Here is a 15,287-nt window from a genome sequence, read left to right as displayed (position 1 = left end):
AACAAGGTAGTGCTGAGTTAACAGTTTGACTCAATGATCTCAGTGGCCTTTTCCAATTCTATAATTCTGTGTAATGACTAGGAGAAGGAAGATTGTTCAGACACGATTAGGTGACAACTATATAATATTAGGATAAAAATAAAAACAAAGATGAAGGCATGGAATTCTATGCCTATTTTCATTATTCAGAATAATTAAAAAAACTTCATGTAAGTTAGTAAGAAAATATCCCCATTTGCCACATAACTATTATCAATGACTGACCAAGAAAGTAGTTCATCTAGGCTTTTTTTTGTGGTTTCTGTTAAGTGCCAGTTCTAAATCACTACACAAAAGAGACATGGGACATGTTTAAAGTAGCTCAGGCCACAGAGACAAATGAGCTTGACTAGGATGGAAGTATAATGATGTCTACATTAACAAGTAATGCAGGTCAAAAGGACTGTATCTACAGAGAAACAGATGGCACTCAGGAGCTGACATTCATTCCATAAGAATTTAGAAGGATTATTACTTCAGGTGGTCTCTAAACCAAGCCCATGGATTCAATGCCTGGGAGTAGTTAAGAGAGCATTAGAGTGCATATTTCATTTTAGATCCATACAAAAGATTCTAATTGTCGTCCCAGAGACTGCTTTGAAATGTGAATCAAAGCACATTTGAAGGGTTGTTCAGAAGATTGGATTCAAAATCTGTATTAGAACTGAACTAAAATGTTAATGCAGATGCATCAAGCATGCATACATATCTCCTCTGGGAGACAGACCAAAGATTAGTTTGCACTGAGATCTGTACTGTTTTCACTTGTCATAGCAGAGCTTTTACTGGTATAAAACTTTTTATTTTCTATTAATGTCTATATGTTTTTTACCTAAGAGGCTGCGATCTTTCTATCTTGGGGAAAGTAAATCTTTATACCATAGGTTTTAAAAGGTGAAAAGATGATAAGGGAAAATAAAGGATGGCTGAAAGGGCTCAACATTTTAAAAGTCTAGAATTTTAGATAAATATACTCTTCTTATTGTGTATGTGTCCTCTTCTCTTAGAGAGAAGGCTGTTACAGGGGGCTGTGTCTTTGCAGAAGTCCAGATAAATGACATCTGTTTCCCTTCCCTTGCTCACTGATGTAGCCACTCCATTATAGAAGGCCACTGGGTTGGCCGGGCAGGACTTGCCCTTGGTGAAGCCCCAATCACCTCCCTGTTCTCCATGTGCCCTAGCATGGCTTCAGGGAGGATCTGTTCCATGATCTTCCCTAAGGTGACACTGACAGGTCTGTAGTTCCCAGGGTCCTCCTTTTGACCCTTTTTGGAGATGGGTACAATGGTTCCTCTTTTCCAGTCGTCAGGGACTTTACCTGACTTTATTTTCATGACTTTTCAAATATCATGGAGAGAGGCTTGGCAACTACCTCAGTCAATTCCCTCAGGACTCTGGGATGCAGCTCATCACATCCCATAGACTTGCATCCATTCAGGTTCCTCAAGTGGTCACAAACTTGATCTTTACTTACAGAGGGAGGGACTTTGCCCTCCCAGACCCCATCCTGATTTCCATTCACTCAAGGTGTGGGAAGAGAGGTTGCCATTGAAAACTGAAACAAAAAAGTCTTCTCCTCACCTGCTGTTACCAGTTTTCCAGCACTGTTTATCAGTAGTGTGTTTGTGTATGTGAGATACAGTAATGCTGCACACTTTTAGAAGATTTTGTGGTTTAAAATGTTAAAATGTTTCTTTATAACAGATAGAAGAAATTATTGTAGCTATTTCATACTTACATTATATGGGTCCTGGAGAGATCAGATAAAGGAAATTGAAAAAATTACCCTACAATAATAGGGCTTCATGGTGTGCACAGAACATAATTTAATAGTGCTTCTTTTCTAAATGCCTACCAATAGTACAGCAGTCCACTATCTGTTATCATTATCTATAAACCATATAGTCTGAGGAACCATATTTTATACAGGAAAATAAGAAGTTAAAAATGAATGTAGCAGGGTGAGACATAATAAGGAACAGACATGAAAGTATCTAGTGCATATCCTTAATTCTAAATGTAGTTCAGCATCTGGTATTTACTTCTGCTAGCTTCGTATTGGCTGTCTAAGCAGTGCTAGCATTACCTACAATGTATTTTGATGTATGAGTTTAATATTGTAGCTTAGGTGTCTGCAATATCTGAGGACACTACTACATGAATATCAACACTGTCTTTTTGGTGAAAAAAAAGTATTTATATTTTCTTCCATTGCTCAAGGTACTTTAGCTTTTAAAATACTTCTATGCAAAGTAAATTACTAAAATCAGGGTGTGGCTCAAGATGAGTCATGTAAATGGAAAACTACATTAGAGGAAATAAACTTTGGAGGATTGCTATACACAAACCAAGAAAAATCTTTTCTGTAAATAAATCTAAAATGCCTACCTGAGTTCTGAGTATTTTAAGCTATTAGATAGCACCTAAAAAATGCATATTCAAAGTACACAGTTTAAGTGCTTTTCGCACATCTTTTTCTACTCTTAATCATTTTAGATTCATGTCATTATTATTGCAAGAAGCCATCCTAAAAAAGCTATGAATTTGAAAGTTACTTCTTTGTAAATATGGAGGTTAAAAGGTTGTAAAGAAAAAAATTACAGAAAGAAGAAGTTCAAAAGCATTTAGTTTTTTTTCTTGAAAGAATCTACCAGAAATAAACTAAATATTAGATGGAATAGAGATTTCCTATAACAAAACAGGTGAGTAAATAATAGCATGATATAATGCATTTATTCGCAATGTTTAATTGCTCAGAAAAGTACTGACATTTTTCAACCACCACTAGAAAAAATGTATTAATAAAACACCAGACTAATCTGGTTTTTTTTTTTCATGGTTTCTATTGTGCTACAAAATCCAGAACATAAAAAATTTAAGAGAAGAAAGACAATGAATTTGCTAATTAAAATAAACCCACTATGCAAATTCACATTAAGAAACACTTCTGCAAATACAGACTGTTCTTGTGGCAGGTTAGTACAAACCCTGAAAAGACCCTTCTCCCTCTTTACCAGTCTCACAGTTTTACACAAGTGGCTTCTCTCATTAGATATGCTACAAGCTTCAGGTCTACCACAGAGCTGGTCCATTAACAAACAGTTTGTTGTTAAATATTTCATTGTTATGAGCTCATACTTAAACTTAAAGAGCAATCTGTAGAAGAATGGAGTGTTAACGATTTTATTGCCCATAAAACAACAGGAAAGTAACTTTGAGAAAGCTGTAGATTCTGGAAAAAGATGACTTTTTTTTTTCATTTTACTTCTTTTTTTAGTGAATATTTTCTGTTTAGTGTGTCTCTATAGTAATGCACAGGATGAATGTTAAGTATCTTGTGCAAAGAAATAAATTGATTGGAAAATCTGAATATTTCTAGTCAACTGTCTTCATGTCTTTTGGGGTGGTGCCCCTACAAATATGAGCATAGCATAATTCAAAATATCTAGTTTATGAATCTTGATTCAACCTTCAATTATTTATTACTCAAGGACTGAAATTTTGCACAGGTAAAATAGCCTACAATGGCCGTTGTGGTGATGAACTTTTACCCAAGAAGCAGCACAGATCTAAAGATGGATGTGTTGTCCAGGGAGAAGAAGCTAGAAAGGGATCATGTAGTTTACTCATTTTGTGTTATTCTTCAGTCTGGAGTGCTGGTTTCAAGCTGATCTTTCTTAGAGGAACTTGCTGAGGTTCCATTACTTAAACACCTTCCTCTTTTGGCAAAACATGGGACATGGGCTTGCTGCCTTGGCAAGATGAACTGAATATATGAATTGCTGCAGTTAATAATTTATGATGGCTTTATTTTGCCCTATATATGATTATTATTCAGCCTCTTTAAAGCTGAAACCTCTTTTTACATTCATCTACTTCAACTCTGTTGTTGGACTCAAAAAAACAAATCTATCTACTAAATGATATATATTAATAAATATACTATATTATTTACAATAAGAAGGAAACCTCTCTCAGATATATAGATATAATATTCCAACAAAAAGAAAACAAGGTTCTTCCTTGGTTTGGAGTATATACTGTTATTTTTAAGATTTTGTTTTTCACCTTGTAAATATGTGAAATGTTCTAGCAAATATTCCCCCTTTTTTTCTTGAGTGGATACAGTAGAAGTACTTCCAAACAATCCTATTTAAAATGGCAGTATAATTTCACAAGAATTGAAAACTTTTGCAAATTCAGAGTGGCAACTCAATCAGGGCTTGCATACATGCCACAGTCACTGTGTTGTGTTTAAAATCACCAAGTAATGATGTAGGTAGTGCTTTCTCTCAGTGACAGAAAAATTGAATTTATTGTTGAGGCACATACACTCATGCTTTTTTTCCACACCATTTACACATTAGATACAGAGCTGCAGTCACAGGGACATGATATGGTCTGCCCTTCTAGCAATTAGTGCATTCCATCAGCACATGCTTATGTTTCTGAGATACAGGCAGAGCAATGATGCTGCCTCCTGGTTTTCTGATCCGTGAACTCAATTGAGAAATATACTGAAAGGACATAAACAATTGTTGAAGGTAAAGAATGTTGGCAAGAGATTAAAAAAGGAGTCATGGATAATGGCAGTACTTCAGACAGTGGTCTATTGATGTCATCTGAGAACTATAGCAAAATGGAAATCAGTTAAGAAAGCCCATAAATAAAACAGGAAATGAATGGACCAAAGCTTATATATTCGAAATTAGGACTAACTTTGAATGAATACTGTTAAGATTATTAGTTCCTTTTTATATTTTCTTTTTTTTAAAAGTGAGCTCAGGAGTAATGTGAAAAATGATTTTGTTTCATTTGAAATATTATTTTTTCTGCTTTTCTGTCTCCATTCTCTTTTATTTGGAAGGTTTTTGACTGATAGTGAGACCAATACCTCTGTACAAAATCAATGTAATGAGGTAAAATTGTCCATCCAGTCTTTCCACTTTGAAATTATACCTCATCCACAAACACTGACAAAACCCAGCTATAATGAGGCCAAATCCTTGTCAGAAGCTTACTTAGTCTAACACAGGCCTATGCATTAGTATGAACCAGTGCACACTTTCTCATCTCTCAGTTGTGTGTACCATAAACTCTTAAATTGCTTGTTTTGGCAATAGCTGCAGCTGTGGGAAATACTTCTTGCTGATATGTAGGATTTTAGAGGATTTTATTAGCTTGTTGAAATGAAACTGTAGTTGATACGAGCAGCTTTGATACGGCCTAACCAGGCTGCTCGGCTGTGACCATTCGCAGGAAGATCAGGAGGGTGAATGTGTAGGTAAGTTGATGGCAACACTGGAATGATGGCAGTCCCCTAAAGAAGAGAGAAAGTAAACTGTCCAAGATCCCATCTCTCATATTAAAGAACAATGTATCTGGCTCATGACCTGTTTGGTTTGGGCAGGTTGAAGAGTGGCTCTTTTAGTCACTGATGTGAGGTATGGAACTGCCTGTAGCTCATTGTGTTCTGGTGTACTCAAGTCATGGTCACTAGCAAGGACTTCTGAAGTCATTGTGTTTGTCTTTTATGATCACCTTGGTTCCTTAAAACAAAAGTTTTGCTGCAATGAAAAGGATTGTCTCTGACTGCCGAGAAACGTGCAATCTTCAAACTTGAGAAGGCAGCCAGGATCCAGAGCAAAAGCTGTTGCTAACAGACTTGTCAACTCAAAGTATCTTCTTCACTGAATGTTAACCTCTCCTTGTTCTGAGAACTTTCAGAAAGGGCTGTAATTTTTTACAATTTCTGTTTTCTGTTGTCTTAAAATTTGTGTCAAAACCAGGAACATCCTGTCCTGTGAACCAGAGAATCCTTGTCTCAGAGTGACCCTAAGTGGCAGTGTGACATTACAGAGATTGGAAACACTGGGGGTCTGTAGGATTTCCATGCAGAGAACAGGGAAAAGAAACTCCAGAATGGCATCCAGATGGGTTGCATTGGTCTAGTTTCATGCTTTAAACAGTTCATACTATCTGAGAGATAAATTTGAGTAATTTACTAAAAATTGTACTAACCATCTTAATGGTGCTGAATATATACTGGGGTTTCTATAAATACATAAAAATCTCACTCTTCTACACCCTCACTTTCCTTTCACATCAATGGACTGTGTTGGCTAGCACCTGCCAGAATTCTCTTGCATGAGAAAAATCTTTTGAAAAGTAATTAAGAAAACAGGGAAGAAATTAAAGGGAGTCCATGGACTGAGAGCTATCCTATTGAGCAGGACTCACATGGCTTTATAATAAAAAGAAAATGTGTAATCATTGAGGGGCTATTTAATAATTTTAAACACATGACTGAAGAGATATTGTGCACTGGTTAGATGGATAAACAAAATAAAGGTAGAGGTCTAAAAGTGAGCTGCTATTAATTTGAGTGCATAGAAATCACTCTCACTGAAGAAAGACATGAGAATATCATTGACAGAGAGCAGGAAGATTCTTTCTTGTAGACACAAGTGGCTGTCTAAACATCACAGAAAATTCTGAAAATTCTGTGCTGAAATACCTTGGCTTTTTGGTAACATTTAGAAATAATGAGATTTAATGAAGATCTAACATAGTTTTGTTAAATATTTGTTAAAAACTAAAAAGTCCTACTGAAAGACTGTATTTTAAGTGTATGATGTAAATGAACTTGTGTGGTCACTACAGATGTTTTTTTTTGTAAAAGATACACAAGGATAAAGCCCAAAAAGCTGACACATTATTGTCGTGAAAGTAAAGCCATCACAGATAAAAGGATCTTAAGAAGTCCCTAGAGTCCTGAACTTCCTGCCCCTTTTCAGTGTAAAGAAGAAAACAACAGATCAAAACTGAGTTCAACAAAACCATGTTTTATTCTAAAGGAATTATTGAAAAGGTGGATAAGAGATATTAAATACAATAGTATACTCTGTAATGCTTGCAAAGATACTGCCAGGAAACTGTCCAGAAAAGCATTTTTGAAACGCCAGAAATACCCTTTGCAATAATTGAAGAGCTACAATAACATTCACAAAGATACAGACACTCCTGGATTTTAAACTCATTATACCTGTGTATCTTAGCCTGTAAATTCTTACTAGCAATAAATGGCAATAATAATTGATGGTTGGTCTTAAAGTATCAGGACCAAAAAGAAAAAAAAAAAAATGAACTGGAGGTTGAGATGAAAAGTAACAGTAAATAATAAGGTAGAAGATAAATAAAGATAGAAGAAGAACATTGCAAGAATAATGGATAAAAAGGACACTTTGACACATATAAATATAAAAAGATTGATCATTCAGATGAATTTCTATCACCATAGAATTGTTTGAGTTAGATGGGACCTTAAAGATTATCTAGCTCCAACCTCCCTTCCACAGGCAGGGACAGATTTCAACCTCCTCCAGGTTGCCCAGAACTCCAAGCAGCCTGGATTTGAACACACAGGGATGATACACTCATAGGTTCTCTGGAAAACCTGTGTCAGTGCCTCAAATCCCCACAGCAGAGAATTTCTTCCTAATAGAAAATCTAAACCTACTCTCTTTTTGTTTAAAGCCATTCTCCCTTGTCCTATCGCTGCGTGTTCTTGTCAGAAGTCCCTATCCAGCCTTCCTGTAGATCCTCTTTAGGTACTGGAGGCTGCTCTAAGGTCAACCTGAAGCCTTCTCTGGGCTGAGCAACCCCAACTCTCTCAGTCTTTGTCATGGTTTGACACTGGCGCAATGCCAGCACCCCCATGAAAATGCACCTTCCCCAAATAAATGCTGTGAGATGTTATCAGAAACAGAGCAGAGCAGGCCCAAGCTTAATAACAAAGGGAAAAAAAACTTTATTAAACTAATACTACTACAGAAAACACATAAACTAAATCCAGGATGAAGACCTTTTAAAACACCCCTCCTCCTCCCAATTCCTAAAACACCCACCATGAAACATCACCCGGGATTCCTGATCAAATTACCACCCTTCAGATAATCAATACTCAAGCTATCAAGGGAGAGAGAAGTCTCTCTTGCACCACAGACCCCCCCCAGGAAACACAGTTGCCACCTCCTGTGTCTCCCTGTCACACATGGCAACCGCCCAGAGAAAATCTGCCAGTGTGACACTCTCCTTTCCATGTCACAGTGCTCTCACCACCATGCATGGACAGACTGCTCATAGGGCTCCTTTAAGGATGCTTTGCCACAGACCCAAAGATACAACAGTTCAGCTTCTCATCTTGGGACTACAGTCCCCCCCATTTTCCCCTGGGGCCAAGGGTCCAAGAACAGAAATCATCTTCTTTCCCGAAGACAGAGGGCATCACCATTCCCTCCTCAGCTTTCTTCTGTTCTTGCCATTCCTGTGCTGTTAGAAGCTGAAGCAGGTCTCCTTGGGTCACCACTGCATCCCCCTAAAATGCAGTCTCTATTGCAGGAGATTTTGGTTCAGTCCATGGCTAACAAGAAAAGTCCAGCCAAAAGCTACTTCATCATCTCCTCCCACCTAAATATTTCTTCTTCTAACATGTCAGGTCCCGGACTGTCTCTCTTCCACTACAAATCAAGGAGGAGTAATATTTTACAAAGCCCTCATTTCCTGGAAAGGGTTAAAAGTTCAGACTCCCTGGACGGCTGATATCTCGGTCCGGCATCCCGTCTCCCACGCTGGGCACCATCCCCCCCCCCCTCCCCCCGCCCCTTTCTCCTTCTCCTCTGCTGCCAAATTTCCAGGTGCCGCCAGGCTCTCTGTCACTTTCCCTCTGTGGGGGGGGAACAAAGGCCTCTCTGCTTCTCTCCACCCTTCCGTCCAGGAGCTGGCTCGGTTCCAGACCCTCAGCCCCTCGGCCTACCTGGACAAGGCCGCATGGCTTCCCCTTCCCCACCCAGCCCATGGCTGGGCAGGGGAGAGTCTGCACTCTCTGACGACCGGAACCAAAGAGAGAGTTCCCCTGGGAGTTCTTGCTTTTAACCCCCGGTGTTCTCAGAGGCGTGTCCATACTTTCAGCGGTCACTCCAGGTGCCAATATCCAAACCTGACCACTGATTGGTTTGACCCAACTTCCTGGAAAAAAATTCACTTCCATGTCAAACCACGACAGTCTTGTTTCCATAGCAGAGGTTCTCCTGATCATCTTCGTGGCCTCCTCTGGACTGTCCTTCCTGTGCTGGGACTCCAGGGCTGGATGCAGCTCTGCAGGTGAAGTCTCACCAGAGCAGAGCAGGGGGACAGAATCCCCTTCCTTGCTCTGCTGGCCACGCTGCTTTGGGTGAAGCCCAGGACACTTTTGGTTTTCTGGGCTGTGAACACTCATGTTGAACTTTTCATCAATAAACACCCCAAAGTCCTTCCCCTTAGGGCTGCACTCAATCCATTCTCAGAGCAGATAAAAAATGGAGTGGCAACAAAGACTGCTTGTTCCATTGCTGACTGATAAGAAATTCCAAAGAGAAATAAAATTACCATATCTACAGACTAGTAATGGATCAGAATGCTTATTACATAGTCCTTCAAATTTCATTAAGTAGAAAGAGTACTGAAAATAAGAATAATAAAATCCTACCATTGTCATATTTCAAATCCTGTATTCCTACCTAAGTAAAACTGAAGGAACAGAGAAATTGAAGAAGAAAACTGAGTTGTGTCAATTATAAAAGAAGAATATACAAAGGGACGTGAATGTGTCCCAGACCTTTAAGCATGAATGTATCCCAGACAAAAACAGACAGCTTGCAAAGCCTGCAATTTACCAGCATGTTGGTATGGAGAAATCACCAGAGAAAACACAATGGTACTGACATCAGAAGTCTAATCTGATGAGAAAAAGCAGGGCAAGCTTGGTCAGGAACATAGGAGCTGCCACAGCAAATTAAATCAGTAATTCATTTGTTCTGTTATCCTGTCTTTGACAAGGGAGCAGCTATCAGTGCTTCAGACAACAGAGGAAAATATTAAAATACCTGGAACTCTGCAGTGACCATCTCGTTGGACATGCTTTTTTTTCCCTATGTCTGTTGGCTTGTCATCTCAAGATTTAATCTTATTACTTCTTTCAAGGAAACACTTTAAATATAATAGCAAGTGTTGAATTTTAATAATGTCCATATTTTTCCTTACAATTTTTTACAAAAATGCCTGTGAAAATAAAAACAGCTGCAGAGCTGGAAGGAAGAGTTTGTACCCCAGGCATCAAAGTATTTTATTATGCTTTCAAGGCTGGCTGAGAAACTGTGGTAACAAGGTAAGTCCTGTTCTTCAGCATGTGTATTTAAATGTGGAAGTTCTATGTTGATCAGAAATACCTACAGTTTAATTAAAGTCATGTAAAATAAACAAATTCTCATCTTTGACACTTCTGAAAAAACAATCAGGTTCACAAGAGGAGTTCTAGAAACACCCCAAGCCTTTAAATGAGTCTTAAGAATTTCCTGTGATAATTGCCAGACTTTGAACATTGACTTTTTGCACAGACACCCTGCCTTTACAGCACTCACTGGTGTGTTTGTTCTGGGCCTTAGGGATTTTACCTTTACTTAATTCTCCCAAAGCTTTAAGCAAGTATTTTTAAGCTCTGGTGACTCTTTCCAAGATACCACTCATTTGAAATTCACTTGCTTGCCTTCCCTAGTCCTCTTCCTTCCCATAGGTATGGTGATAGTTTTATATTTATCATATTCTCAGCCAGACAAACAGAACACTTTTTTTTTTTTTGCAGTCCCATATGCCTTGACATCTCAGCACAGAGTGATTCAGGGATCCCAAGTGAGTTCTGATGGAACTGCTGCTGGTGTCACCGTGCCAGGGTCAGCTTGCCCAGCTGCCTGTCCTGAGGTGAAGGGCTGAGTAGCCTTAGGGCTGCACTCCAATAAAGCAGCCTTATTTATTCCAGCCCTGTTGTTGTCCATCTGGATGTTGTCCTTGTCTGGCCTGAGAAGCCATCCCCGTGGTGGTTCAGGAAAAAATGGGGCTGAAACTCTGAAACTGAGATAAGAAAAAAACCCAGTATGTTCTGGCTTCATATTCACAGAACATCATTGTAAAGTGCAAACCCACTAACCTATATTCTCCTGTTGGTCTTAAATGTACACATCCATCCTGCAGTAGATTTCAGTACATTAGGCACAAATACAGACATTATCCTGGTAGACTGTGGGAACGTCTAGGAATCCTAAGGAATCCTTAGTGAATCCTAAGGAAGATGAAAATGTAGTAAGAATTTTGTTTCTACACTATCTGAATGATGGCAGGACCAAATTGCTTTTTGTCACCAAATGTAGGTGATTATTCTTTGAACAAGTCTTTGCATTTGATTTAAAGAGAAGCCATAGTAGATGTAAGAGAATTTGCTAGAATGGATTTTATTATGTATTTTGGTGCTTGAGAATTTTTTAAAAATGTCTTCATCTTTTCAGTAAAACTATAAAAGTTCATGAGAATAATGCAAGGAAAAAAGATCTGAACAGCATGTCTTCCTTAACATGCGACATGCCACGAAAAAATATAAAAAGAAAAAGCAGATTTAAGAAAAGACTCTTCCAATTCTGTTTAACTATTCTAGTATCTATTTGTATTAGAAGATTCCACATGAAGATTATAAAACTATACACAGATATACCTTCTATATTCTCCTAAACAGACACTCATCAGCCAGAAGTTGATAAACTTTTTCTTCTTAAAGCTTTTGAAAATGTACTGATCATCTTAGGACTTGTGGAAAAATTGGACTTCAGTTTGATTTTAGGCAAAGAAGGAATTCACCAATGACACAAGACAGAATTTAGCTCAGTCTGTTCATAGATGGAGTGGGAACACGGTGTTGTTTCCTAAAGGCTAAAAGCTTTCCTTAGCTCACAAGTGGACAGGTTCTGTGACTTCTTTTCTCTGTAAGCATTTATACAAAAATCTAGAGTCTTCTTATGATTTCCAACTTGAAAAGTTTCTGAATTGTTCTTGAAGTAATACACAAAGAGCATGAACCACTGTGAAGTAGTAGACAAAGCCACATTATTTGATTCTGTCAAGTCTGACTTATAGACTTTTGGTTTCAACAACAAAATAATGCTAACAGTGATAAATTGTCATTCATTCAAGTGTTTCTATGATTCTGGTCTTCTCTTTATGAAGAGTTGATTTACAGATATGACAGAATTACATCTCCTTTATGATTCTGTTATGACAGAATTAAAACATACATGAAACTCATGACTCAGTTTCATTCTATTCCGTCTATTCACACTGTTCTGATCATAACTGGGGCTTATAAGTCATATGTATTCCTTCACAAGCCCTTCTTACTTCTGGAGAATAATCAAAGTTTATATTCAACAGTATAGGTTGAGCCTACCAATCTCTGATTTTTTTGCAAATGTTAATTTAAGACTTATGTCTTTAAGAAACCTGAACCCCTTGAGGGAAATTAGGCATTAGTTAGGAAATTCTGAGGGTCCATTGCATTTGACAACAATTAATGTAAAATCTTCTATGCCTCTTCTGAGTAATTGTAGACTTTTGGCTTGACTGTTAATTATGTGTTTGAATTTTCTTCAGCAAGGGAAAACTGGCTTGGCTGCAGGTAAAAATGGTGCAAAGTGAAGTTTATCTGTGAAATTATACAGCATTAGAAAAACACACAAAAGTCCAAAGCCATTTCAGTAAAATGCTTTGCTACATGTCACTAACCTCACAATTTCATAAACTCTCTTGCTAGGATGTAGATGGAAGTAATCTTTTAGCTTGGCAGTTCCAGTGAAAAATGTGCCCTGTACTAGAAAGAGGCTCACCATTGTATGTGTGCATGCTCAGCAGAAGAGTGGGGACACCCATCCTGACCTCTGTCAGGATAAATCAATTTGGATTAAATGAAATACTTCAAATATTTGATTTAAATTGCTGGATTTTGGTCAAAGGATGACCCACTGAAACAGGGCCTCCAGCAGATCAAATGTAGATTCTGTGCATTAGTGGAGAGCTGGTGGCTGTGACCTATTCTGTAAATCTGTTTGAATCCTGTGTAAACTTCTTAATGTTACATCCATTTATAATTAATACATTTAAAATTTTGTGTATTTGTTTTAATTTTTTAGAAATAAAATTCATGCATTCAGCTAAAGAATCCCAAATACTATACTGTACCAGTATTAGACTAGCTGAATTTAGATTGTTCTAAAAGGATAGGTATTCAATTTACATATCTTGCTAGAATCAGACCTATTTCAAGACTACTCAGTATGAAATTAAAGATTTAAGAAACTTTACTATTCTTCCAGGGAATTTCTCATTTCCTTTTCGGTGGTTCTTTTCTTTGTACTGTCTCTTAGAGGCTTTGGGAAATATTTTTCCTGAATGTAAATTAAAAATAACCCAAACCAAACAAACTGTGGGTTGGATTTCAACTGTATAAATCAGACTAACTTCACCAGAACAAAAAAAAAACCATCAACATGGGTTCCCTACATGAATGGGATATCTATTGGTGATAGGAAAACTGATTTCAACTCTCTTGTCCTTTTAACCCATTTTGTTTAAAAAAATCCAGTATTTTTTCTATGTATTTTCTGGATAAACAAATCTGGGAAGTCTTTTTTCATCCTTCCCTTGGGATAATTTTTTAAGCTCTTCAAACAATATATTTGCAAAAAATAATAGAAAATTTTGATGAATATCCACAGCCTCCAAAGAGGATGACTGTGAAACAAAACCTGCTTTTAGTCAGAGCAAATTCTTTTTTTTAAAAAAAACCCCAAACCTATTTCATGTTTTCATGAAATGGCTGCCATCTCTTGAAGAGGGACCATTATATTTCTTCCAGATCTGTCTTTCTAACAGTTTCAGAGTCCAGTGTTAAGACATCTCAGCTGACTTTAAGTGGCAGATGATTGTAGGTGATTCCATAGTAAACTCAAAGTTGAATTAGGAACAAACATCTCATCACAGTAATAACAGATGAGGAATGGAGAGGACTTTCTTCCCCTGGCAACTTTACAGAGTATTTTGCTAAGAAGATGGACTAAACTGAAGTCTATAATTTGTTCCTAAGCTCCTAAGAACGCTGAGACAGGAAAGGTGAGTGTGAATGAAAGGTATGATGACTCATCTCTAATCTCTCTGGGCTGTAATTAACAGCATTTGAAAATACAGATGAATATAGCTGCCTCTTACATCGTTTAGGCCAGCCTTGCTCTCTGCCAGTCCAGATAGCCACTACCACAAACTTTGTTAAAAAAAACCCAAAAAATTGAAAACGAGAGATCTCTCACTACTAGTGCATCAGACACTTATTTGGGAACAGGGAGAGAGCTCATGTCCTTTTTGCATTTATTTTGACTGTGTGCAATCCCTTTTTTTTTTTTTTTTTTTTTTTTTACACTAAGCAATTGCAGGTAATTCTGCCTCTCTTTTTTACCATGGAAATCCACACATTCCATCCAGCTTTGAACTCAAAACTCAATTCCCTGAAGGTGCTTCCTTCTGTGCTTGGAGACTGCAATTTAAGCTTATTCTGAGAGTGTTCATGTAGGAGAAAACATTGTCACTATTTCTCTTTGTCCTCAGAGGCCTTTTGAGCCTCTGTTGGGAGCTTTTCCCTTCTGTCTGGCACACTTGAAGGAACTTCTGATAATCCACCTAGTTAGTTTGAGACTAATGATTATTTGCTAAGCCAGCATCAGGAAAACCCTTGTGGCAGAGACCTTATTTGGTGATGAGCAGACCAGCCCCTGGGTGGGTTGTACACTCAGTGCTTGCAAAGCATTAGGGCAAACAAGAAAAGACAGCAGAAAGTTACTTTTTTTAGCACAATAGCTAATAACTACTCCATGTACCTACTCCACTTGACTGTAATAATACATGGATGTCACTAAAACTTAATTAGGTCCTGGATTTCCTTAGATTTCATAATGTATAAAGGCAGTAGGACTTCTCAGTTTACAGATACCATAGAGAGGTGTGCAATATAACCATACTCAGTTTAGCCAGATTGCATGAGAGGCTGAAACTCTAAACTCAGCATAGACAGCTAAACATTTCAGTAAAAGTCTCTGGATAGGCTAACAAGGTATACTTTATAAACCTGTTTTCAGCTTTTATCCAGCTCCTGGATGATTTCATGCTGTTTATATAATTTTCAAAGCTTGCTCCATAACTGTTACGAGATCAGTCCTTGCTACTGCTATCAGCCATTCACGACAGTCACTTTAATGGCCACATGCAGGGATATTAGTGCAATATGTGAAAATGCTACGCAGTCATGATACTTTCTATTGTTTTCCCTCCTTATTTTCTCTGAT

Source organism: Vidua macroura, chromosome 2, assembly GCF_024509145.1.
Source record: "Vidua macroura isolate BioBank_ID:100142 chromosome 2, ASM2450914v1, whole genome shotgun sequence".
Classification (NCBI taxonomy): Eukaryota; Metazoa; Chordata; class Aves; order Passeriformes; family Viduidae; genus Vidua; species Vidua macroura.
Note: the sequence above shows the minus strand (reverse complement) of the source record.